We start from the raw sequence: 23934 nt of genomic DNA, 5'->3' as shown, positions 1-23934 counted from the left end.
TCCAGAGGCAAATCTGAACTTCAGGCATAGCTGGATCCAGGCACTCAAACAGTATCACCAGGAGTCTCCTCTCTTGCTCTCTCAGCTCTCTTTTCTCTGCATTCTCAGGCAGTCCCTCTGAGAGTGTCAGAATTACATTCTCATAGCAAAAAGTTCCCAGCAGACAAAAGGCTTTCTCTTTCCCAACAGTACTAAGAAAAGCTCCAGACTGGAGTCTGTTTGCATCGGCTTTGGGTAACGTGCTTTTCTCTGAATGTGTGGTTGCAGCCAGGGGATGTGACATCTTGGCTAGTTCCATGCTGTCCTCTGGAGCCTGGGAGTAAGGTTAGGCCCCCAAACCCCACAGTTTAAAATTTGGAAGGAACAGCTTCCCCAGGAAAATAGAAGCTTAGTTACCAGCACTAGGAAGAACGGATGCCTAGCAAACAAAAAACACAGCTGACCCCTACAGGCCACCGATACCAAAACCACAAGCTTATTGAAGAGTCCTGTAGGCACATGTAACATAATATTCCAATATTATTCCAGTAGGATAGCTTTGAATCCACTTGGGGGCCAACTCACCTTCCGTATTTCCAGGAAAGTTGCATCCACTGGGGTGCAAACTCCAGCACTCAGAGGTTGTCTTGCTGAGATCATGGCATAGAACCCACCATTGGTTTTACCTAAGTGCACTCTCCTCTCTGGAAGTATTACTTCTGAAGAAAGTGCTTCAGGGAGCACTTCATGCTTTAAATGTGTTTGTACAGCACCTTGAGTTCTCAAGAGGCATCACATAAAGCCGTGCAATTTTAATTGTGACTTTTTGAAGCACTGATTCCTGAAGTGGCCTGGCATTCGGATAATGATCTTAGAAACCCAGCCCTGGAGGAAAACACATTTTTCTCCTAGGCTGTGACTCAACTGAGTATGAAGTTCCCATCAACTCTTAAGAATCTCCCTACTTTTTGATATTTTGAAAATAAGAAAAAAAATCAGCACATATAAATTTGAAATACTCAGCCCATATGTCCATTTGCATTTATATTTATACAATGGACTAATGATGATTTAGTACATGACATATGAAGAATAAGAACTCAGGGAAACATTAAATCCACATATTCAGTCAGCACATTTACTAAGTGCCAACCGCCAACCATGTGCCAGGGACTGTACTAAGCTCTAGAGATGTAGGAATAAGCAAAACAGATTTTCAAAATCCTTGCTTATATCAAACTTACATTTCAGTAGGTGTGTCCATTTGTATACAGTGTTGGGTCTGCCCTGCGTCATTGACAGGAATTAGTCATAATCACCAATAAACATACAGGGCAAATTCTCAGTGAGTGCTTCCTCTAAGGCAAGGCTTCTGGCCAGTGCTCTGCATGCATTATCTCATTATTCTCTTCTTCCTAGGGATTAAAAACAGGCTTCAGAGAGATGTAGACACCTGTTCAAGGGGCCCTAGGAGGTAAGGGGTGGGCCAAGACTGAAACTCGTTTCTCCGTATCTGCCTTTTAACTTGTACCCTTTCTTAGGGTGTGGAAGGAGGAGGATGGGGAGTGGTGGGGTTATGGCAAACTGGAGAGCAAACTCTGTGCAAAGGGAGCCACTATCTGGCCACTTGGCCCAGGGGAATGTGGCCCAGTGCGGCCAAGTTTTCTGATTTTTTTCAAGAGAAGATGGCAAACAGGATTTTGATGTGAAAACCAATTTTAAAAACACTGTGAAAGCCAATCAAAATCTGTCTGAGCATCATTCAGGCCACAGGTCTGCCCCTCCATGAAATAGCACTCCCCAAAACTAAATGTGGGTAGAAAAATGCAAATACAACTCTGATTCTTGCACAAAGTAGTTGTCAGGTTGATTTGATAAGGCTAAGGCAAACAGGTGCCCCTGTTTACCAATAAGGCAAAGTCCTTAATGAAAGGTAACTGAGGGAGCAGCTGGAGCATTTCAACCCCCCTACCGTGGAGGAGGTTGCATTGAGCCATCTTAGGCTGGGTTGACAGGCCACGCTTATCGGAAAGGGAAAATTTAACTTCAGGGCGGGCTTCGTGTTGCATCTGAGGTCCTAATAATGATCATTATGCTGTCAGCACACAAGATGTAGTTCAAAATAATTCTCCTCCTAAAAGTCACATTCTGCTCACTTCCTGGCCCTTCCTTGCCTCTTCCCCTCCGCCCCAGGCCTCCCACGCTCAGCAAGCCTTTCCTCTTACCCACCCTGTTTGCCAGGGGATGGCAGCCACGGGACAGACGGTGGTCTCATCACTGGGGTGGTCTGAGACTGGAACAGAGTTGGTTGCCTATAGGTGGCAGTGCCTCTTCCTGTCCTGGCCTTTGGAGGGAGGGAGGGGGCACAGGAGAGCTTCTATGTTTAAAAAACATTTGCACCATCAATAGACTGAAACTCTACAAGACAATAGTTTTGCTTAAAATGTGTAAAGGAATTCCCATCTTCTGGATCTTAGCAAGATCAGAAAACCTCTGTTTACTACAAGAATTGTTTCAGAAAGGAAAGTGAAATCTGGCACATGAAAAATCCCCTTTCTATCTGCTCTCAAGATAGTAACTTTGCAGACATATGCCATGTGTATTCCATCACAGCAAAACAATGCTGTCGTGCACTGGGGACAGATTTGCTGCTGCTGCTGAGGCTGCTGCTGCCACGGCCGCCTCCACCACCTCCTTCTGTTGCTTGGATAAAGCTGAGGCATGTGGCACTGCTGTGAGATTCTTAGAAGATGGGCAATTGTTCCTGGCTGGGACCCTACAAGTCGATTTGTACCATGAGGCTCTAAATCCTAGCTCCTCGGGCCCTGGGAACCTTTTTTTTGGAAAACACACTAAGGACTCAGACACTTTCTGAAAGGGATAGGACAAGGAAAACGTGTACTCTCCCCCATCCCTTGCTTGGACGATCATTTAAGACAGCGGTCCCCAACCTTTTTGGCACCAGGGACTGGTTTCATGGAAGACAATTTTTCCACGGACTGGGGGTGGGGTGGGGTGGGGGGATGGTTTTGGGATGATTCAAGCACATTACATTTATTGTGCACTTTATTTCTATTATGATTACATTGTAATATATAATGAAATAATTATACAACTCACCATAATGCTGACAGGAGGCGGAGCTCAGGCGGTAATGTGTGTGGTGGGGAGCAGCTGTAAATACAGATGAAGCTTCGCTTGCTCGTCCACCACTCACATCCTGTTGTGTGGCCCGGTTTCTAACAGGCCACAGACTGAAACCGGTCCGTGGCCCTGGGTTTGGGGACCCCTGATTTAAGAGGTGAAGTGACTTCTCCCACTCGGGAAGGCAGGGTAATGCTATGATTAGGAGTGTCCAGAGACCTGCATTCCAGCCCCGGTTCCCCTACATCCTCATCTTGGAACCCAGAACATTTTACTAAATGTTTTTGGGCCTCAGTTTTCTCATTTGTTAAGTGGAAATAATAATAGGCCCAGGCACATAGAGATGTCGCAAGGGTAAATTGATGCGCGCAAAAGCTGCTCTCTTTGCACAGAGCACTTCTCCAGGTCACCGAAGCCTCCATGTATCCCCACCATGGCTACCCTCCATCCACACCCTCGGAGAGGGAACAAGTTAAAAGGTATCTGCTTCATCTTGGCCCTACCACTAATTTCTGTGGCTCCTTGGTCAGGTGATCAGGAGTTACACATGACGACCAGGGCCACTCTAGTGCAATTCTTTTTTTTTTTTTAATTTTATTGAAGTATAGTTGATATATAATGTTGTGTTTAATTTCTGCTCTACAGCAAAGTGACTCAGTTATACACATATATATTCTTTTTCATATTCTTTTCCATTATGGCTTATCATAGGATATTGAATACAGTCCCCTGTGCTATACATTAGAACCTTGCTGTTTATCTCTAGTGCAACTCTTTAGCTGCAGCAGGGGAGACCTTTGCACCCACTACCCCCAGAGCCTTATTTTGGACACCACCTTTGCCTGAATTTCTGGCTGCTTTGGCCACAGTCCAGATGAGAGTGTGCCTGTCGTCCACCTCCTGCTCCAGGCCCCTCCCTGGAGAGGCCAAATTGACAGCTCTGTAGGTGTGGGGTCCACCTGCGTCAGAGTGGGAGGGGCACTGGGTACACATGCAGTTTCCTGGGCTCCATCCTAGACCCACTGCTTCCGAATCACTGGGGCCAGGGCCTAGGAATCTTCAAGTAACAAGCCCTCTGAGGGAGCAGAGCCCATAAAAGTTAGCATTTATGGCCCTCTGGTGCCTCAAACTCTGTAGATGTTTTCCTCAACCTGTCTCTCCTCATGTGTCCGGCTTAACTGGACCACCGTCCTGCAGGGAAGCCAGGCCTTCAAGCCAGAGACCTGAAGTTCCCTGAGTTCGGGATAGTCCTGATTACCTCGTAGCAGAGTTTGGCCCTTCTGCCTGCCCCATTCGTCCTTGTTCAGGCCTTCCCTGTGATTTCACACCAGAACCAGCGGTCTTGCTCTCCATGTGCCCAATCTAGAGGTCTTGATCCGAAATATAAACTTGGCCCTAATACTCTCTTACTTAAAATTCTCTAGGGGTTTCCCATCCCCTGCAGGATCAAGTCTGATGAGGCGTTTATTTATGTATTTTGGCCGCACCTCACCACATGTGGGATCTCAGTTCCCTGACCAGGGATCGAACCCTTGCCCCCTGCAGTGGAAATTCGGAGTCTTAACCAATGGACCGGCAGGGAAGTCCTTGATGAGGCATTTAAAAGCCTTTCTCTTCAACCTCAGATCTCCTGCCACTCCCCTAGAGGCAAAACTCCAACTAGACTTATGTTATGCTCAGGTCTTTGAATGTTCCATGGAGCTGCTCACCTCTGGGCTACTATAGACACAGCACCCTCCACTGGAACACCCTTTCTCCTCTGCTACTCTTCAAGTCTTGGCTGAAATGTCACCTCCTCTGGGAAGCCTTCCCAGATGTTCCCAGGTAGCGCTGACTACTCCCTCCTCTTTCCCTGTACACGTCCCCAGAATATCACCCATGACCCTGTATTGCCTTTATTTGCTTATCTGTTTCTGCTCCACTAGACCCATGAGGGATTTGCATTTTATTCATTTCAAATTCCACACCTTTATTGGGGCTGATAAGGTCGTAGGTAATCTGGCTTCTGCCCAACTCTCCACCCTGTCCGTACCACTCTCTGCCCTACCCACTTCACCTAGTCACACTGGCCTTCAGATTGGTCCCAAGATTATTAAACTCCTTCCTGTTCTGGGTCTTTGTTCCTGCATTGACCTTTTTCTGGAATGGCCTCCCCTAGATCTTTCCATGGCTGTCTCCCTCTTGACATTCAAATCTCTGCTCAAATGTCACCTCCTCAAGAATCACTTGGCCAACCAATCAAAAGTAATCTTACTTCCCCCCATTCTCTCTTACATACCATATTTTCTTCCCTTCGTAGCATTTATAGTTAATTCACTTTAAAAATCAGCCTTATTGAGGTATAATTTGCATACAATAGAATGCACATGTTTAAGGTGTACAGTTATGTGAGTTTTGACAAATACCCAAGTATCCACCACTCTACGAAAGATATAGAATATTTCCATAATCTGTACAGTTTTCCTGAGTCCTCTTTCCAGTCAATATCCTCCTTCCCCATGGCCAGCCCCAGTCAATCTCAGCTCTGCTTTCTGTTCCCATAGCTTCATTTTGCTTGTTCTAGAACTTCATTTAAATGTAATCATCCAGGGATTTCCCTGGTGGTCTAGTGGTTAGAATCTAGTGCTTTCACTGCTGTGGCCTGGGTTCAATCTCTGGCCAGGGAACTGAGATCCCACAAGCCACGCAGTGTAGCCAAAAACAAAAAAACCCAGTGTAAATATAATCATCCAGTATGTACTCTCCTGTCTGGCCTCTTTCACTCAGCATAATGTTCTGGAGGTCCATTCATGTTGTAGCATTTATCAGCATTTGTTTCTTTTTATTACTGAGTAGTAAGCTATTGTATGAATATACCACAATTTATCTATTTGCTTGTTGATGGACACCTGGGCCATTTCCAGTTTTGGGCTATTATGAATAATGCTGCTTTGACTTACAGACATAGAAAACAAACTTATGGGCTTCCCTGGTGGCGCAGTGGTTAAGAATCTGCCTGCCAATGCAGGGGACAAGGGTTCAAGCCCTGGTCTGGGAAGTTCCCACATTCCGCAAAGCAACGAAGGCCGTGTGCCACAACTACTGAGCCTGCGCTCTAGAGCCTGCGAGCCACAACTATGGAAGCCCGCGTGCCTAGAGCCCGTGCTCCTCAACAAGAGAAGCCAATGTAATGAGAAGCCCACGCACCGCAATGAAGAGTAGCCCCCGCTCGCCGCAGCTAGAGAAAGCATGCACGCAGCAAGGAAGATCCAATGCAGCCAAATATAAATAAATAAATTTAAAAAAGAAAACAAACTTATGGTTACCAAAGGGGAAAGGGGTGGCAGAGGAATAAATAAGGAGTTTGGGATTAGCAGATACAAACTACTATATATAAGAGATAAACAACAAGGTCCTACTGTATAGCACAGAGAACTATATTCAATACCTTGTAATAAACTATAATGGAAAAGAATCTGAAAAAGAATATCTCTATCTATCTATCTATCTATCTATCTATCTATCTATCTATCTATCTCTCTATGAATCACTTTGCTATATACCAGAAACTAAGATGACACTGTAAATCAACTATACTTCAATTTAAAAAAATCTAAAATTAAATAAATAAATAAATAAATAAATAAATAAACCTGCTATGACAATTCATGACAAGTCTTTGTGTGGACATACATTTTCTTTTTTCTTGTCTTTTGTGTGTCTGTGTGTATGTGTGTTGCTAGTAATTACCTTATTCACTTAATAAATATTTATTATGCACCAGGCCCCCGGGAACAGGAGTAGGGGCGTGGGGAGAGGGGGACTGGAAAGAAGGAAAGCAGGACAATGGTGTGTTATGGAGTTGGTCACCACTGTGGGCAAGTGGGGCTCAATCCAGCGGGGAGGACCTGCTGAGGAGCAACACGGAGGGCACCTCAGAACTGTCCACTGAGCATCAGAGAAGCGAGCGTATATCTGTGGGTCCAGGGTTGCCCCAGTAGGGTTAAGTTCCTCACACTTCCAGGCCACAGTGCTTGAGTCCAGACACAAGCCTGGGCAGAAGGCAAGACCTGTGGGGAGCAGCTAACCCAAGGGGCTTTTACCTGCCCCAAAACTGGTTGCCATGGCGACGGCTGAGTAAAAGGTGGGCCAGGATGGAAGGAGGGTCACAAGAGGTCTCCGATACACATTCATTCAACAAATATTTATTGAGTGTCTCCTATGTGCCAAGCACTGTGTTAAGCACTGGAAACAGTCATCAAAAAGCCAATCCCTGTCCTTATGGGGGAGACAGACAGTAAACAGTTCAGTAATTGATATAGTATTGTGTCAAGCAGAGATAAGTGCCTTGAAGAAAAATAAAACAGGGTAGGAGAATTGTGAGCTGAGTGGAGGGATGGGGCTCATTTGGACCATCAGGGTAGGCCTCTGAGAAGCTGATATTAGACAGAGAGTAAATGGAGCGAGAAACTGAGTCACCTGGATACCGAGGGTAAGATCATTCCAGCGGAACAAGCTTAGGGTGTCAGAAACAACAGGGAGGTTGCTGCGGCTGGAGCCGAGTGAGACCCAGGGGTCAGGAGAGAGGGTCTGGCAGGCCTCAGAAATGAGCTTGAATTTTATTCTTAGTGTGATGTGAAGCGTATTTTAAGAAGGGTCGTGACACGGTCTTACTTACGGTTTAAGAGTTATGTGGGGTTGTATTACACGTGTATTAGAATGGCTGACATTTTTATAAAAAAGTGATAATACCCAGTGCTGGCAGGAATGCAGAGCAACCGTAACCCTCATACAATGCTGGTGGGAATGCAAAATGGTAGAGCCAGCTGGCAAAACAGTTTAGCCATTTCACATAAATTTACACTTACCATGCAACCCAACAATCCCACTCTTAGGTATTTACCCAAGTGAACTGAAGCTTATATTCTCACACAAACCTGTTGCACAAATGTTCACAGTAACTTGATTCATAATCACCAAACACTGGAAACAATTCAAATATCCTTCAACTGGTGAATGGCTAAACAGTGGCACATCCATGTAAGAATACTACTTAGCAATAGAAAAGAACAAACTACCAATCATACATGCAACAACCTGGAGGAACCTCAAGAGCCTTACGCTTAGTGAAAAAATTCAATCTCAAAAGGTTGCATACTGTATGATTTCATTTATACAACATTCTCAAAATGACAAAACTATGGAGATGGAGAACAGATTAGTGGTTTCCAGGGGTCAGGGAGGAGGACCAGGGAGGCATGAAGTGGGAATGGGTGTCACTACAAAGAGGTAGCACTAGAGAGTTCTTCCTAGTGATGTTAACAGTTGTGATGTAACAGTTATCAATCTCTTTTTAAATTTTAATTTTATTTATTTATTTTTATACAGCAGGTTCTTATTAGTTATCCATTTTATACATATTAGTGTATATATCTCAATCCTAATCTCTCAATTCGTCCCACCACCCCCTCCCCACCACCCTGCTTTCCTCCCTTGGTGTCCATATGTATGTTCTCTACATCTCTGTCTCTATTTCTGCCCTGCAAACTGGTTCATCTGTACCATTTTTCTAGATTCCACATATATGCATTAATATATATTTGTTTTTCTCTTTCTGACTTACTTCACTCTGTATGACAGTCTCTAGATCCATCCACATCTCTACAAATGACCCAATTTCATTCCTTTTTATGGCTAAGTAATATTCCATTGTATATACGTAACACATCTTCTTTATCCATTCATCTGTCAATGGGCATTTAGGTTGCTTCCATGTCCTGGCTATTGTAAATAGTGCTGCAATGAACATTGGGGTGTATGTGACTTTTTGAATTATGGTTTTCTCTGGGTATATGCCCAGTAGTGGGATTGCTGGGTCATATGATAATTCTATTTTTAGTTTTTTAAGGAACCTCCATATTGTTCTCCATAGTAGCTGTATCAATTTACATTCCCACCAACAGCGCAAGAGGGTTCCCTTTTCTCCACACCCTCTCCAGCATTTGTTGTTTGTAGATTTTCGGATGATGCCCATTCTAACCAGTGTGAGGTGAAACCTCATTGTAGTTTTGATTTGTATTTCTCTAATAATTAGTGATGTTGAGCAGCTTTTCATGTGCCTCTTGGCCATCTGTATGTCTTCTTTGGAGAAATGTTTATTTAGGTCTTCTGCCCATTTTTTGATTGGGTTGTTTGTTTTTTTTAATATTGAGCTGCATGAGCTGTTTATATATTTTGGAGATTAATCCTTTGTCTGTTGATTCATTTGCAAATATTTTCTCCCACTCTGAGGGTTGTCTTTTCGTCTTGTTTATAGTTTCCTTTGCTGTGCGAAAGCTGTTAAGTTTCATTGAGGCCCATTTGTTTATTTTTGTTTTTATTTCCATTACTCTAGGAGGTGGATCAAAAAAGATCTTGCTGTGATTTATGTCAAAGAGTGTTCTTCCTATGGTTTCCTCTAAGAGTTTTATAGTGCCCGGTCTTACATTTAGGTCTTTAATCCATTTTGAGTTTATTTTTGTGTATGGTGTTAGGGAGTGTTCTAATTTCATTGTTTTATATGTAGCTGTCCAGTTTTCCCAGGACCATTTATTGAAGAGACTGTCTTTTCTTCATTGTATATCCTTGCCTCCTTTGTCATAGATTAGTTGACCATAGCTGTGTGGGTTTATCTCTGGGCTTTCTATCCTTTTCCATTGATCTATATTTCTATTTTTGTGCCAGTACCATATTGTCTTGATTACTGTAGCTTTGTAGTATAGTCTGAAGGCAGGGAGTCTGATTCCTCCAGCTGTTTTTTTCCTCAAGACTGCTTTGGCTATTTGGGGGCTTTTGTGTCTCCATACGAATTTTAAGATTTTTTGTTCTAGTTCTGTAAAAAATGCCACTGGTAATTTGATAGGGATTGCATTGAATCTGTAGATTGCTTTGGGTAGTATAGTCATTTTCACAATATTGATTCTTCCAATCCAAGAACATGGTATATCTCTCCATCTGTTTGTGTCATCTTTGATTTCTTCATCAGTGTCTTATAGTTTTCTGAGTACAGGTCTTATACTTCCTTAGGTAGGTTTATTCCTAGGTATTTTATTCTTTTTGTTGCAATGGTGAATGGGATTGTTTCCTTAATTTCTGTTTCTAATCTTTCGTTGTTAGTGTATAGGAATGCAAGAGATTTCTGTGCATTAATTTTGTATCCTGCAACTTTACCAAAGTCATTGATTAGCTCTAGTAGTTTTCTGGTGGCATCTTTAGGATTCTCTATGTATAGTATCATGTCATCTGCAAACAGTGACAGTTTTACTTCTTCTTTTGCAATTTGTATTCTTTTTATTTGTTTTTCTTCTCTAATTGCCATGGCTCGGACTTCCAAAACTATGTTGAATAATAGTGGTGAGAGTAGACATCCTTGTCTTGTTCCTGATCTTAGAGGAAATGCTTTCAGTTTTTCACCATTAAGAATGATGTTTGCTGTGGGTTTGTTGTATATGGCCTTTATTATGTTCAGGTAGGTTCCCTCTATGCCCACTTTCTGGAGAGTTTTTATCATAAATGGGTGTTGAATTTTGTCAAAAGCTTTTTCTGCATCTATTGAGATGATCATATGGTTTTTATTCTTCAGTTTGTTAATATGGTGTATCACATTGATTGATTTGCATATATTGAAGAATCCTTACCTCCCTGGGATAAATCCCACTTGATCATGGTGTATGACCCTTTTAGTGTGTTGTTGGATTCTGTTTGCTGTATTTTGTTGACGATCTTTGCATCTATATTCGTCAGTGATATTGGTCTGTAATTTTCTTTTTTTGTAGTATCTTTGTCTGGTTTTGGCGTCAGGGTGATGGTGGCCTCATAGAATGAGTCTGGGAGTGTTCCTTCCTCTGCAATTTTTTGGAAGAGTTTGAGAAGGATGGGTGTTAGCTCTTCTCTAAATGTTTGATAGAATTCACCTGTGAAGCCATCTGGTCCTGGACTTTTGTTTGTTGGAAGATTTTTCTTTTTTAATTAATTTATTTATTTATGTCTGTGTTGGGTCTTCGTTTCTGTGCGAGGGCTCTCTCCAGTTGTGGCGAGCGGGGGCCACTCTTCATCGCGGTGCGCGGGCCTCTCACCATCGCGGCCTCTCTTGTTGCAGAGCACAGGCTCCAGACGCGCAGGCTCAGCAATTGTGGCTCACGGGCCCAGTCGCTCCATGGCATGTGGGATCTTCCCAGACCAGGGCTCGAACCCATGTCCCCTGCATTGGCAGGCAGACTCCAAACCACTGCGCCACCAGGGAAGCCCTGTTGGAAGATGTTTAATCACAGTTTCAATTTCATTACTTGTGATTGGTCTGTTTATATTTTCTATTTCTTCCTGGTTCAGTCTTGGAAGCTTATACCTTTCTAAGAATTTGTCCATTTCTACCAGGTTGTCCATTTTATCGGCATAGAGTTGCTTGTAGTAGTCTCTTAGGTTGCTTTGTATTTCTGCCATGTTCGTTGTAACTTCTCCTTTTTCATTTCTAATTTTATTGATTTGAGTCCTCTCCCTCTTTTTCTTGATCAACCTGGCTAAAGGTTTATGAATTTTGTTTATCTTCTCAAAGAACCAGCTTTTAGTTTTATGGACCTTTGCTATTGTTTTGTTTCTCTTTCATTTATTTCTGCTCTGATCTTTATGAATTCTTTCCTTCTACTAACTTTGGTTTTGTTTGTTCTTCTTTCTCTAGTTCCTTTAGGTGTAAGGTTAGATTGTTTATTTGAGATTTTTCTTGTTTCTTGAGGTAGGCTTGTATTGCTATAAACTCCCCTCTTAGAACTGCTTTTGCTGCATCCCATAGGTTTTGGATCATCGTGTTTTCGTTGTAATTTGTCTCTAGGTATTTTTTGATTTCCTCTTTGATTTCTTCAGTGATCTCTTGGTTATTTAGTAATGTATTGCTTAGCCTCCATGTGTTTGTGCTTTTTACATTTTTTCCCTGTAATTGATTTCTAATCTCATAGCGTTGTGGTCAGAAAAGATGCTTGATATGATTTCAATTTTCTTAAATTTACCAAGGCTTGATTTGTGACCCAAGATGTGATCTATCCTGGAGAATGTTCCATGTGCACTTGAGAAGAAAGTGTATTCTGCTGTTTTCATATGGAATGTCCTATAAATATCAATTAAATCCATCTGGTCTATTGTACCATTTAAAGCTGTGTTTCCTTATTAATTTTCTGCCTGGATGATCTGTCCATTGGTGTAAGTGAGGTGTTAAAGTTCCCCACTATTATTGTGTTACTGTCGATTTCTTCTTTTATAGCTGTTAGCAATTGCCTTATGTATTGAGGTGCTCCTATATTGGGTGCATATATATTTATAATTGTTATATCTTCTTCTTGGATTGATCCCTTGATCATTATGTAGTGTCCTTCCTTGTCTCTTGTAACATTATTTTAAAGCCTATTTTATCTGATATGAGTATTGCTACTCCAGCTTTCTTTTGATTTCCATTTGCATGGAATACCTTTTTCCATCCCCTCACTTTCAGTCTGTATGTGTCCCTAGGTCTGAAGTGGGTCTCTTGTAGACAGCATATATATGGGTCTTGTTTTTTGTATCCATTCAGCGAGGCTGTGTCTTTTGGTTGGAGCATTTAATCCATTCACATTTAAGGTAATTATCGATATGTATGTTCCTATTACCATTTTCTTAATTGTTTTGGGTTTGTTTTTGTAGGTCCTTTTCTTCTCTTGTGTTTCCCACTTAGAAAAGTTCCTTTAGCATTTGTTGTAGAGCTGGTTTTGTGGTGCTGAATTCTCTTAGCTTTTGCTTGTCTGTAAAGCTTTTGATTTCTCCGTCGAATCTGAATAAGATCCTTGCGGGGTAGAGTAATCTTGGTTGTAGGCTCTTCCCTTTCATCACTTTAAATATATCATGCCACTCCCTTCTGGCTTGTAGAGTTTCTGCTGAGAAATCAGTTGTTAACCTTATGGGAGTTCCCTTGTATGTTATTTGTCGTTTCGCGTTGTTGCTTTTAATACTTTTTCTGTCTTTCATTTTTGTCAGTTTGATTACTATGTGTCTCAGCATGTTTCTCCTTGGGTTTATCCTGCCTGGGACTCTCTGTGCTTCCTGGACTTGGGTGGCTATTTCTTTTCCCATGTTAGGGAAGTTTTCGACTATAATCTCTTCAAATATTTTCTCGGGTCCTTTCTCTCTTCTCCTTCTGGGACCCCTATAATGTGAATGTTGGTGTGTTTAATGTTGTCCCAGAGGTCTCTTAGGCTGTCTTCATTTCTTTTCATTCTTTTTTCTTTATTCTGTTCCGCAGCAGTGAATTCCACCATTCTGTCTTCCAGGTCACTTATCCGTTCTTCTGCCTCAGTAATTCTGCTATTGATTCCTTCTAGTGTATTTTTCATTTCAGTTACTGTATTGTTCATCTCTGTTTGTTTGTTCTTTAATTCTTGTAGGTGTTTGTTATTTAATTCTTCTAGGTCTTTGTTAAACATTTCTCTTTTTTAAAAAATAAATTTATTTATTTTTGGCTGCATTGGGTCTTTGTTGCTGCACATGGGCCTTTCTCTAGTTGCAGCAAGCAGGGGCTACTCTTTGTTGTGGTGCGCAGACTTCTTATTGCGGTGGCTTCTCTTGTTCTGGAGCATGGGCTCTAGGCGCACGGGCTTCAGTAGTTGTGGTACGTGGGCTCAGTAATTGTGGCTTACAGGCTGTAGGGCGCAGGCTCAGTAGTTGTGGTGCACGGGCTTAGTTGCTACGCAGCACGTGGGATCTTCCTGTACCAGGGCTCGAACCCGTGTCTCCTGCATTGGCAGGCAGATTCTTAACCACTGTGCCACCAGGGAAGCCCTGTTAAACATTTCTTGCATCTTCTCGATCTTTGCCTCCATTCTTTTTCTGAGGTCCTGGATCTTCACTATCATTATTCTGAATCCTTTTTCTGGAACGTTTTCTATCTCCACTTCATTTAGTTGTTTTTCTGGGGTTTTATCTTGTTCCTTCATCTGGTACATTGTCCTCTGCCTTTTCATTTTATCTATCTTTCTGTGAATGTGGTTTTCGTTCCACAGGCTGCAGGTTTGTAGTTCTTCTTGCTTCTGCTCAACAGTAACAATCTTGACTGTGGTGGTAGTTATAAGAATCTCTACTTGGGATTTAAGTGCATAGAACTAAACATACACCTCCCCCCCGACACGCACAAATGAATGCAGGTTAAAAATTCGTGAAAACTGAATAAGTTCTGTTGTCTAGTTAACAGTAATGTACCACTGCAAGTGTCCTGGTTTTGATATTTTACTACAGCTCAATGTAAGATGTCATTTTTATGGGAAGATGGTTAAAGGGTACATGAGACTCTATTATTTTTGCAACATCCTATGAGTCTATAACTATTTCAAAACTAAAAGTTTAGAAATAAAACTCTAGTTGGGAATTCCCTGGCAGTCCAGTGATTAGACTTGGCACTCTCACTGCTGGGGCCCCAGGGTTCCATCCCTGGTCGGGGAGCTAAGATCCTACAAGCTGCTGGGCTCAGGCAAAAAAAAAAACCCCAAAAAACAGACAAAAAAAAACCCTCTAGCAAGTGGATAAAAACTATAAAATCTTTTTTGAAATTGGGGAAATTTGCAAATGGATGAATAGTAGATGACACTTGGGAATTTATTGTCACCTTTCTTAGGTGTGATAACATATGGTCATCACTCATTCTTAGATGATATGTGTTGAAGTTTTAGAGGTGAAGTGTCAGTATCTACAACTTACTTTCCAATGGTTCAGCAAATACATGCCTGTTATAGATGTTATTTTAAAGTACAGCAAAATGCAAACAATTATTGAATCTAGGTGGTAGGTTTAAAGGTATTCACTCTATTATTATTATGATTATTATTTTGGCCATGTGGCTTGTGGGATCTTAGTTCCCTGACCAGGAATTGAACCCAGGCCACAGAAGTAAAAGCACTGAGTCCTAACCACCGGACCGCCAGGGAATTCCCACACTATTATTCTTTTAAATTTATATTTGAGGGGCTTCCCTGGTGGTGCAGTGGTTGAGAATCTGCCTGCTAATGCAGGGGACACGGGTTCGAGCCCTGGTCTGGGAAGATCCCACATGCTGCGGAGCAACTGGGCCCGTGAGCCACAACTACTGAGCCTGCACGTCTGGAGCCTGTGCTCCGCAACAAGAGAGGCCACGACAGTGAGAGGCCCGCACACCATGATGAAGAGTGGCCCCCGCTCACCACAACTAGAGAAAGCCCTCGCACAGAAACGAAGACCCAACACAGTCAAAAATAAATAAATTAATTAAAAAAAATTTATATTTGAAACATTTTAGAATGAAAAGTTAAAGAGAAAAGGGACAAATTGCTGGTATGTACAACAATGTGGGTGAATCTCAAAAGCATTAAGATAAAAGAAAGAAGCAGACTCAAGGCTACATACTGTAGGATTCCATTTTGGAAAAGGCAAAACTATAAGGACAAAATCAGATCAGTGGTTTCCAGTGGCTGGGGTTGGGGGAGAGGCCTTATTTACCACTAAAGAGCAAGAGGAAAATTTGGAGGGGGGACATATTCTATATTTTGATTGTGATGGTGGTTACATGTCTGTGTTTGTTGAAACTCACAGAAGTGTACACTCAAAAAGATAAATTTTAATGTGCGTATAACACTCCCCAAAAAAGCAGAGGAAAGTAACATGTATAGAAGCACCATTAAAACACAAGCTACTAAAGACCTAAATATAAGACAAGACACCTTAAAACTCCTAGAAGAGAACATAGGCAAAATATTCTCTGACATAAATTGTACCAGTGTTTTCTTAGGTCAGTCTCCCAAGGCAATAGAAATAAAAGCAAAAATAAACAAACGGGACCTAATCAAACTTATAAGCTTTTGCACAGCAAAGGAAACCATAAAAAAAACCGAAAAGACAACCTACAGACTGGGGGAAAATATTTGCAAAAGTTGCGATCAACAAGGGCTTAATTTCCAAAATATACAAACAGCTCATACAACTCAACAACAACAAAAGAACACAAACAACCCAATCAAAAAATGGTCAGAGGACCTAAATAAACATTTCTCCAAAGAAGACATACAGATGGCCAATAGGCACATGAAAAGATGCTCAACATCGCTAATTATTTGAGAAATACAAATCAAAACTACAATGAGGAACTACCTCACACCAGCAAGAATGGCCATCATTAAAGAGTCTACAAATAACAAATGCTGGAGAGAGTGTGGAGAAAAGGGAACCCTCTTACACTGTCGGTGGGAATGTAAATTGGTGCAGCCACTATGGAAAACAGTATGGAGGTTCCTCAAAAAAACTAAAAGTAGAGATGCCATATGATCCAGCAATCCCACTCCTGGGCATATACCCAGACAAAACTCTAATTCAAAAAGACACATGCATCCTTATGTTCAAAGCAGCACTCTTTACAATAGCCAATACATGGAAATAACCTAAATGTCCATCGACAGATGAATAGATAACGATGTGGTACATATATACAATGGAGTACTACTCAGCCATCAAAAAGAATGAAATAATGCCATTTGCAGCAACAAGGATGGACTCAGAGATTATCATACTAAGCAAAGTAAGTCAGAAAGAGAAAGACAAATACCATATGATATCACTTAAATGTGGAATCTAAAATATGACACAAATCAATATATCTATGAAACAAAAACAGACTCACAGATATAGAGAACAGATTTGTGCTTGCCAAGGGGGAGGCAGGGTAGGGGAGGGAAGGATGAGGAGTTTGGGATTAGCAGAGGCAAACTATTATATATAGGATGGGTAAACAACAAGGTCCTACTGTACAGCACAGGGAACTATATTCAATATCCTGTCACAAACCATAATGGAAAAGAACATGAAAAAGAATATATATAGGTATGTATGTATGTATAACTGAGTCACTTTGCTGTACAGAAGAAATTAACATGACATTGTAAATCAACTATACTTCAATAAAATTTTTAAAAATTACAATAAAACACAAGCTATAGGGGGACAAAGATCTTATCTAAGACTTGTTTGTTGTCCTTATAACATACTTGGCATCTAATAAGCACTGAATAAATATTAGCTCATATGTGCAGTAAGTTTCCCCCCTCCCCAATAAAACCCCTGTATTCCAGGGACCCTCAGCTGTGCAGGGCTCTGTAGTACGGGCTGGGCACAAAGCAGCTGCTCCATGACTGTTTGTGGAATGGGTGATTTGGCCTTGTCTTACTCACATGGGTTTGACGTATTTTCTGCTGCATCCTCTGGAACAGTGAGGTCCTTCGGTGTCCTGTATCCTGATGCTCTCTGTGGCTATGTTAGGGACCAGCAACAGCTCCAGGAAGTGGCACCTGGCTGCTTCAACAGAGGCCCAGGAAAATGCATTTACCTTTCTCCTGAGACTTGTAAATCCAAACCAAACTTCCTTCTCCATGCAGCAAAAACTAGTTCATATTAAAAAGAAAAAAGGAAGTTAGAAATTCTCTTTGCAAACATAAAATGCTAAATAAACATGACACTTAGTTTTCCAACATAATAACTACTATTTGGCTTTCTCAGTACCAAGTCCCTTCACAGGTTCCATGTTATCCTCATAGCACTTGAATGTGGTGGCTATTGTTAGTAGCCCCATTGCACAGGTGAGATAACTGAGGCTCAGACAGGTGAAATGACTTGCCCTTGGCCACACCCTGGGTTGCTCTGACAGCTGACCCTACTGCTTACTTACCTGCTTTACTATGTGCTCTTTCACAGAGTGTGCCGCCCCCCACCCTGCCCCCTTTCAGCCACTAGCTCTACCCCTACCCAGCAGACAGCCGTTATGTACAAACACTGTGGGTCCAACAGCACCATATGGGCCATGAAACTCTCTTCTTCTGACACAGAATGGAATGTTCTCTCTGCGGTGGGGTGAGCAGTCACATCTAGGTCAAATATGGAAGGGAAGGGGCGGGTGGGGTGAAGGAAGGGAAGGGGAGGAGAGAACATGCAGAAAACACCAGATGCTCTTTCTAGTTTTAAAAAAACACAGGCATTAGGGAACACAGATTTTTATCACAGGCTGTTAGGAGGGAGAAGGGGGAGGGGGAAGAGCAGGCTGTGGAGGAAGACAGGGCTTCTATCCAGACCTTAGAATTGGGTCTGGGTCCCAATGATAATGATAATAATGATGGTGAATGATGACAACAATAGTCACAGATGCTGTGTGCCAGGTGCCGAGCCAAGCGCTCCACATGAATTATCTCAGGTAACATTCTCAGTAACTTTTCAGAATTAACTACTATTATTTTCATTCTCATTTTTCAGATTAGGAAACTGAGGCCCAGAGAGTACATACAAGGAATCATATATTTTCATATGTACAGACTCATGTAATTCATTGAATGAGGTTAGGAAGGACACACACCAATCTAACAGTAGCAGTTACCTGAGTCGCCCTCCCCCACCCCACCCCCACTTCGGGGGGGTTGTAAGTGTGACAAAGGTGGGGAGCTGTAACTTTTTATTGTATTGTGTAATATTTTTTACAAAGGGAATGTGTATCCCAGTATGTGCTAAGAAAGAAAGAAGGAAGGAAGGAACCAAGGGAAGAGAATGGAAAAAGAAAGGAAGAAAGAAAGAAAGAAAGAAAGAGAGAAAGAAAGAGAGAAAGAAAGAAAGAAAGAAAGAGAGAAAGAAAGAAAGAAAGAGAGAGAGAAAGAAAAGAAAGAGAGAGAGAGAAAGAAAGAAAGGAAGGAAGGAACGAAGGGAAAGAAAGAAAGAAAGAAAGAAAAAAGAAAGAGAGAGAAAGAAAGAAAGAAAGGAAGGAAGGAAGGGAAGGAAAGAAAGAGAGAAAGAAAGGAAAGAAAGAGAGAGAAAGAAAGAAAGGAAAGAAGGAAGGAAGAAAGAAAAGAAGAAAGAAAGAGAGAGAAAGGAAGAAAGAAAGAAGAAAAGAAAAGGGTGGGTGGTGTTAAAGGCTGTGTCCAGGGATCCCCTAATTTGGAGCTGGGTCTCTCAGACTGCAGATCCCAGTCCCTAACCATAAGGTAGCACTGCTTTTCAAAGAAAGTCCCGAGTTCTTGCCCCCAAACTCCTGACTGTGAGTAGCAAGGAGGAAATGACTTCCGAAAGGCGTCGGCCCGTTGCCCCACCCGCCTTCCCTGGGATTCCTGGGGGGACAGGGCCACTCGCGTGTCTCAGCCCCCAGGGGAGCCCAGTGCTCGCCATCCAAGCCCGGGGCCCGCCCACTGTCACGGAACGGACTCCGGGCCAATCAGCCCCGGGTGATGCCACGCCGGGAGACGACAGTGGCAGGAAATCAAGGTCAAGGCTCCGGACACAATGGGGCCATTGTCGGTCTCCAGTCAGTTGACTTTCAAGCAGCAGTTCTCCATCCACCCTCGCTCCTTCTCCCCATCCCCGCCCCCTGCCAGGAAGTCATCCAAACCCACTGCCTCCTTTTCAGCCTCCGTCCGAAGGAAGCCGCTTTCCGTATCCTACCCCAGACTCGGGAGGCCGGGCGACCCCGTGCGTGTTCTGTTACATCCACCAGGTGGCGACAGAGCACCGCACTTCTGAGGGCGGGTGGGGAGGCAGGGGCCGGCGCCGATCTGGGCGAGGGGGGACCCAGCACTTCTTGTTTTATCCAAAAAACCAAGTCAGATTATACTTTCCCTCACTTGTACTCTGAGGTCACCGGGACCTGAAATCTCAAGGCAAATGGCAAAACGGCCGTAGACAACAGCACTTTTCCTTGATGGAGAGGAAAGCCGAATGGAAACCTCCTTACTCTGGAAATCATAGCATGTGGAACTTGACCACCTCACTGGTCTGGGTTAATCAACTGGCTGATTGATTGGTTATGTTCGTATATAAAAGTCATCTCCAAAAGGTCTTCCTGCCCGCTGCCCCTCTCCCCCACCCCCCCAGTCTAATTTATGCCCCCGCTGTTGTTCTGCCTTAGAATCAGCTGTAGTTTTCCTTCTTGGCGTGTATCACAATTTGTAACTGGACACATATTTGTTTGATTCTTTTCCACTGGTATATATGCTCCATGAGAGCAGGCACCGGGTCCGCTTTTGTTCACCAATGCATCCTTGGTGCCTAGTATAGGATCTGGCACACAGTAGGCGTTCAATAAATAATTGTCAACCTAATAAATGAATGAGGGCCCTATTGAGTAATAAGAGTAGGAACAGGGCTTCAGGATCCTGACAGTTCAGCATGTGTGAATACAGGCAGTGCCTGGACCCATTAACAGGCTGCCCCTGCCCCAAACTATCAAATTAGAGAGGCTGCCCCTGACAGAGAAGAGCTTGGGGTCAAGACTTCTGATTCTGGGCTCTGGCCACCTGGCTCCACAATCTTCCCTCCACCGTGCACATGATGGGCAACTTTGCACATATCACTTAATAGTTCTGAGTTTCAGTTTCCTCATCTGTTGACCCAGTGGAACCTCAGGCCCTTCCTGGACCAAGTAAGTGGTCAGATGCGAGAAGATTCAGAACAAATGCACCCCAGTACACAGGATCCTCCTGACATCTGCTGTCCTCACTTGTGTCACCCGGGGACGTGCCCACACCATAGCAGATCCCCAGCCCCAGCCCTGGGGAAGGAAGAAGAGCTTTTCAGGGAGGTGACCAGGAGAAGTCTGTCACTGGATCAAAAAGGCCTAGGAAGGGGATCCTGGGCAGCGTGCCAACCCCTGAGGTCAGCATTCCCCATTGTTACCAGGGACTCTTGCAGCCCCTCTGCAAAGTGGAATAGGAAGCAAGCCAGAGGATCTGAGGGCCCAAACACTCAAGCCAGCGGCACATCACACATGGAGGTAGCTGAGAGCACAGACTCTGGAGGCCTATCCCAGCTCTGTGGCTTGCCAGCTTTGGCAAATTACTTCCCCTAAGCCTCAGCCTCCTTGCCTATAAAATAGGGGCAATGATAATAGCACTGAACTCCTAGGGCGGTTTTGAGGATTTAGTGAGATAATACATAAAACATCCTGGCACACAGTGGGTGCTGAATAAACATTAATGTTACTACTATTAAACATTCTTTCTTTAGCTCCTTTATCACAAGGTTCTATCCGTTTGGAGTTAAGGGACCTGACACCCAGAGAGATAAAGTAACTTGCTTAGGGTCCCAGGATTCAAACCCAGGTTCCTTTGATTCCAGAGCCTGGGCTCCTGGGAGGTGAAGGAGGTGGTCCCTGGTGCCCCAGGCATGGTGAGGTCAGAGCAGGCAGCAGTGGAGAGGCGGGGAGAGAACCCCCCAGGGCAGGTGGGTGCTGAGGGCACCTATAGAGCCTGGTGTGTCAGACTGAGCCACAAACCTCCGCTCACCTGTGCCCCCAGGAGTTTATGGTCCCTGATCACCCACTCTGTCCTCTTGGGCTTGGGCCCCTCCTTCTCTCCTCTTCCCTCTCGAATGCAGTCATCTCGACTAACAAAAGTGACCATGGCTACTCTGACATGTGAGTGATGCCTGCTGGCCAGGCCAAGCCAGTCAGTGGGCCAAGCTGAGCTCAGGCCCCTTCCCACGCGCCAGGGTGCAGGGGCCCTTCCACCCCAGCAGTAGAACCATCCTGCTCCCTCCCCAGTTCTGCAAAGGTGGGCCAGGAGCTGGGGCAGAACTGAGCTTGAGGAAGAAGAGGTCAGAAGGGCTGCAGAGTGTAGAAGATGCTGCCCTGTGAGGCCTTGGGTTTGGGAGTGAGCGGCGTGGTGGGGGAAGGGAAGAGGCAGTCCAGCTTCGTTCACCCTCTGGAGTCAGTGAGACCACGTTTGAGTCCTGACACTGTCACTTAGTAACTATACGACTTTGGGAAGTCACTTAACTTCTCTGAGCCTCAGTTGTCTCATCTGTAAAATGGGGTTATTAAACTCTCCTGAGGTTTGTGGGGACTTCAAAAGATAATGAAAAATGTGGGAGCTCAGTGCAGACACCTAGCCAACCCTCCATAGATAATCTCCTTTGCTGCTGCTGCTGTGGCCGCTGCTACTGTAATTGATGACACCTCGGGGACAAGGCCATACAAAGAATTTGGCCAGCTTCTGGAAGAAGGTCAACCAGGTCAGCTGGGGGAGGTTTCCTCCTGGCCTGGTCCCCCTAATAATGACACCAGGTCCTTGGACCTGAACTAGGAAGCTCAGAGGTCCTGGAAGGGAGAGTCGCCCTCCCCCACCCCACCCCCACTCCCAGCAAGTGGTGTCCTGCCAGCCTGTGAGGTGGGATGGGGTCCCCTTACCCTGAGGCAGCCTGGTTTCTCTTCCTTTCCTCTCACTGCTTCTTTGTCTCTAACTGTTGCCAATGCCAGAGACCTGCCTCTCTGGCAGGGGGCGGGGTGGGGGGCAGGGTGGAGAGAAGACCAAGGGAGCTGGGAGATTGGAGGCAGGAAGTTCTCCAGTGTATAAAGAGGATGGGGGTCACTTCTCTCTTAGGCTGAAATTGGTGACATCAGGTAATGTATTTAAGACTTCTGTCCCCATACCCTTCCAACCCCTTAGCTCTTTTCCTAAGCATGATGCTCTTTACATAGTTAAAGAATGGAAGCTTTAATGAAGAAATAAAAATGACTAACAGACAACAGAATCTGCAGTCCAGTTGGCCATCTGACACCCCATTTCCAGGGCTGGGGGGCTGTTGCTCCCATATCCTAGCCTGTGTCCCCCCTAAAGCCGAGAGCAGACGAGGCTGGGCCTGGTAGAGGGCAGCACAGGCTTGGGCTCAGGCTGGGACTGAAATCCTGCCCTTCAGCCCTTTTCCGAAATACCGGCCTGAGCAGGGGCCCCTTGAGAACCGGGATGGCTCTGAAGTCCTGTTCCTCAGGCAGGATCTTTCTGTCTGGCAGGTGGGCCCTCCCTCCGGCTCCATTTCCATTCCCCTCCGCTCCATCCCTACCCAGTTCCCCCCAGATTCTGGAGAGGGAAAACTTCCAGCCTTCTTAGGGTCTGAATCCTTGAGGACCCCTTAGCCCCCACTGGGGCCTGGCCTGAGGGAGCGGGCAAGCTCCCTGGGGGAGCCCGGCCCCAGCGTGTGGAGCCTCTGGAGCTCCCGATCTGAGCTTCGATTAGGCTGGAATGTTCCCGGTCCGGTTCGCAGCGATGTCCGCAGGGAGATTGTGGGAGGGTGTCTGGTTGTCCCAGGTTCCTTGGGCTTGGAAACCCTGTGACTTCTGGCCTGCCCATCCACCCTCTCCCCTTGCCTCTGCTCACCTCACTCCCTCAAAGGGCTTTTTTCTCAGCAGCCCTCAAAGGGCTTAGGCTTCCCTGGGCCTTGCTCTTGTGGTCCCCTCTGCTCCTACCTCCGGTCATCCCTTCCTCTCCCTAATTTAATTTTTACACTTTCTTTAGGACTCCCCTCCAGGAAGCCTTGCTGATCCCTCCCCGTCTCAGGCTGGGCTGGCTGTCCCTCCACACCTCCACACGCTGTCTCCAGAGTACTCGCCTGGTAAAGCATCTGTCCCCTTTCACCTGCCAGAGGACAGGGACGCTGCCATCGCTGGACCTACATGTGGAAGGGGCTCAACTGGAATCAACCAATGAGTGGCGGTCACCTTTGGGCTTTAGGTCAAACACCTTATGTACACCTGAGGCTGCCTCTCCCCTCTCTAAGTCCTGGAGTTTAGGGCCCCTTTCTCTTCTGCTTACCCCCACCCCTGCCCCCCACTCCCATCACCTGATAAAGGCCATGGAGATGGTGCAGCAGAGTAGTTAACAGGGGGCTACCTGGCAGATGAGGGACCCAGCTTTCCCAGCTGGGAAAGACCTTGATCCCGGTTTCCTCTTCTGTAAAATGAATAATTTATAGCACCTTCTTAGGGTGGTTTAAGGACTGAATGTAATAATCCCC

General features: G+C 44.5%; 1 long non-coding RNA gene across 1 annotated transcript in view; it reads right to left on the bottom strand.

The window, feature by feature from the left end:
- Positions 1-1232: 1232 nt before the first annotated feature.
- The window catches only part of LOC132363814 (uncharacterized), a 29714-nt gene continuing 7012 nt past the window's right edge, over positions 1233-23934 (bottom strand). Inside the window, exons 2-4 of the long non-coding RNA XR_009502660.1 lie at positions 17346-17555; positions 2209-2323; positions 1233-1394 (exon numbers count right to left, since the gene is read on the bottom strand). This is a non-coding gene — a long non-coding RNA (uncharacterized LOC132363814). The remainder of the gene's footprint in view (positions 1395-2208; positions 2324-17345; positions 17556-23934) is intronic.

This window comes from Balaenoptera ricei, chromosome 3 (assembly GCF_028023285.1).
Source record: "Balaenoptera ricei isolate mBalRic1 chromosome 3, mBalRic1.hap2, whole genome shotgun sequence".
Classification (NCBI taxonomy): domain Eukaryota; kingdom Metazoa; phylum Chordata; class Mammalia; order Artiodactyla; family Balaenopteridae; genus Balaenoptera; species Balaenoptera ricei.
The sequence above is the reverse complement of the archived record's forward strand: the minus strand, read 5'-3'. Positions and strand labels throughout refer to the sequence as shown.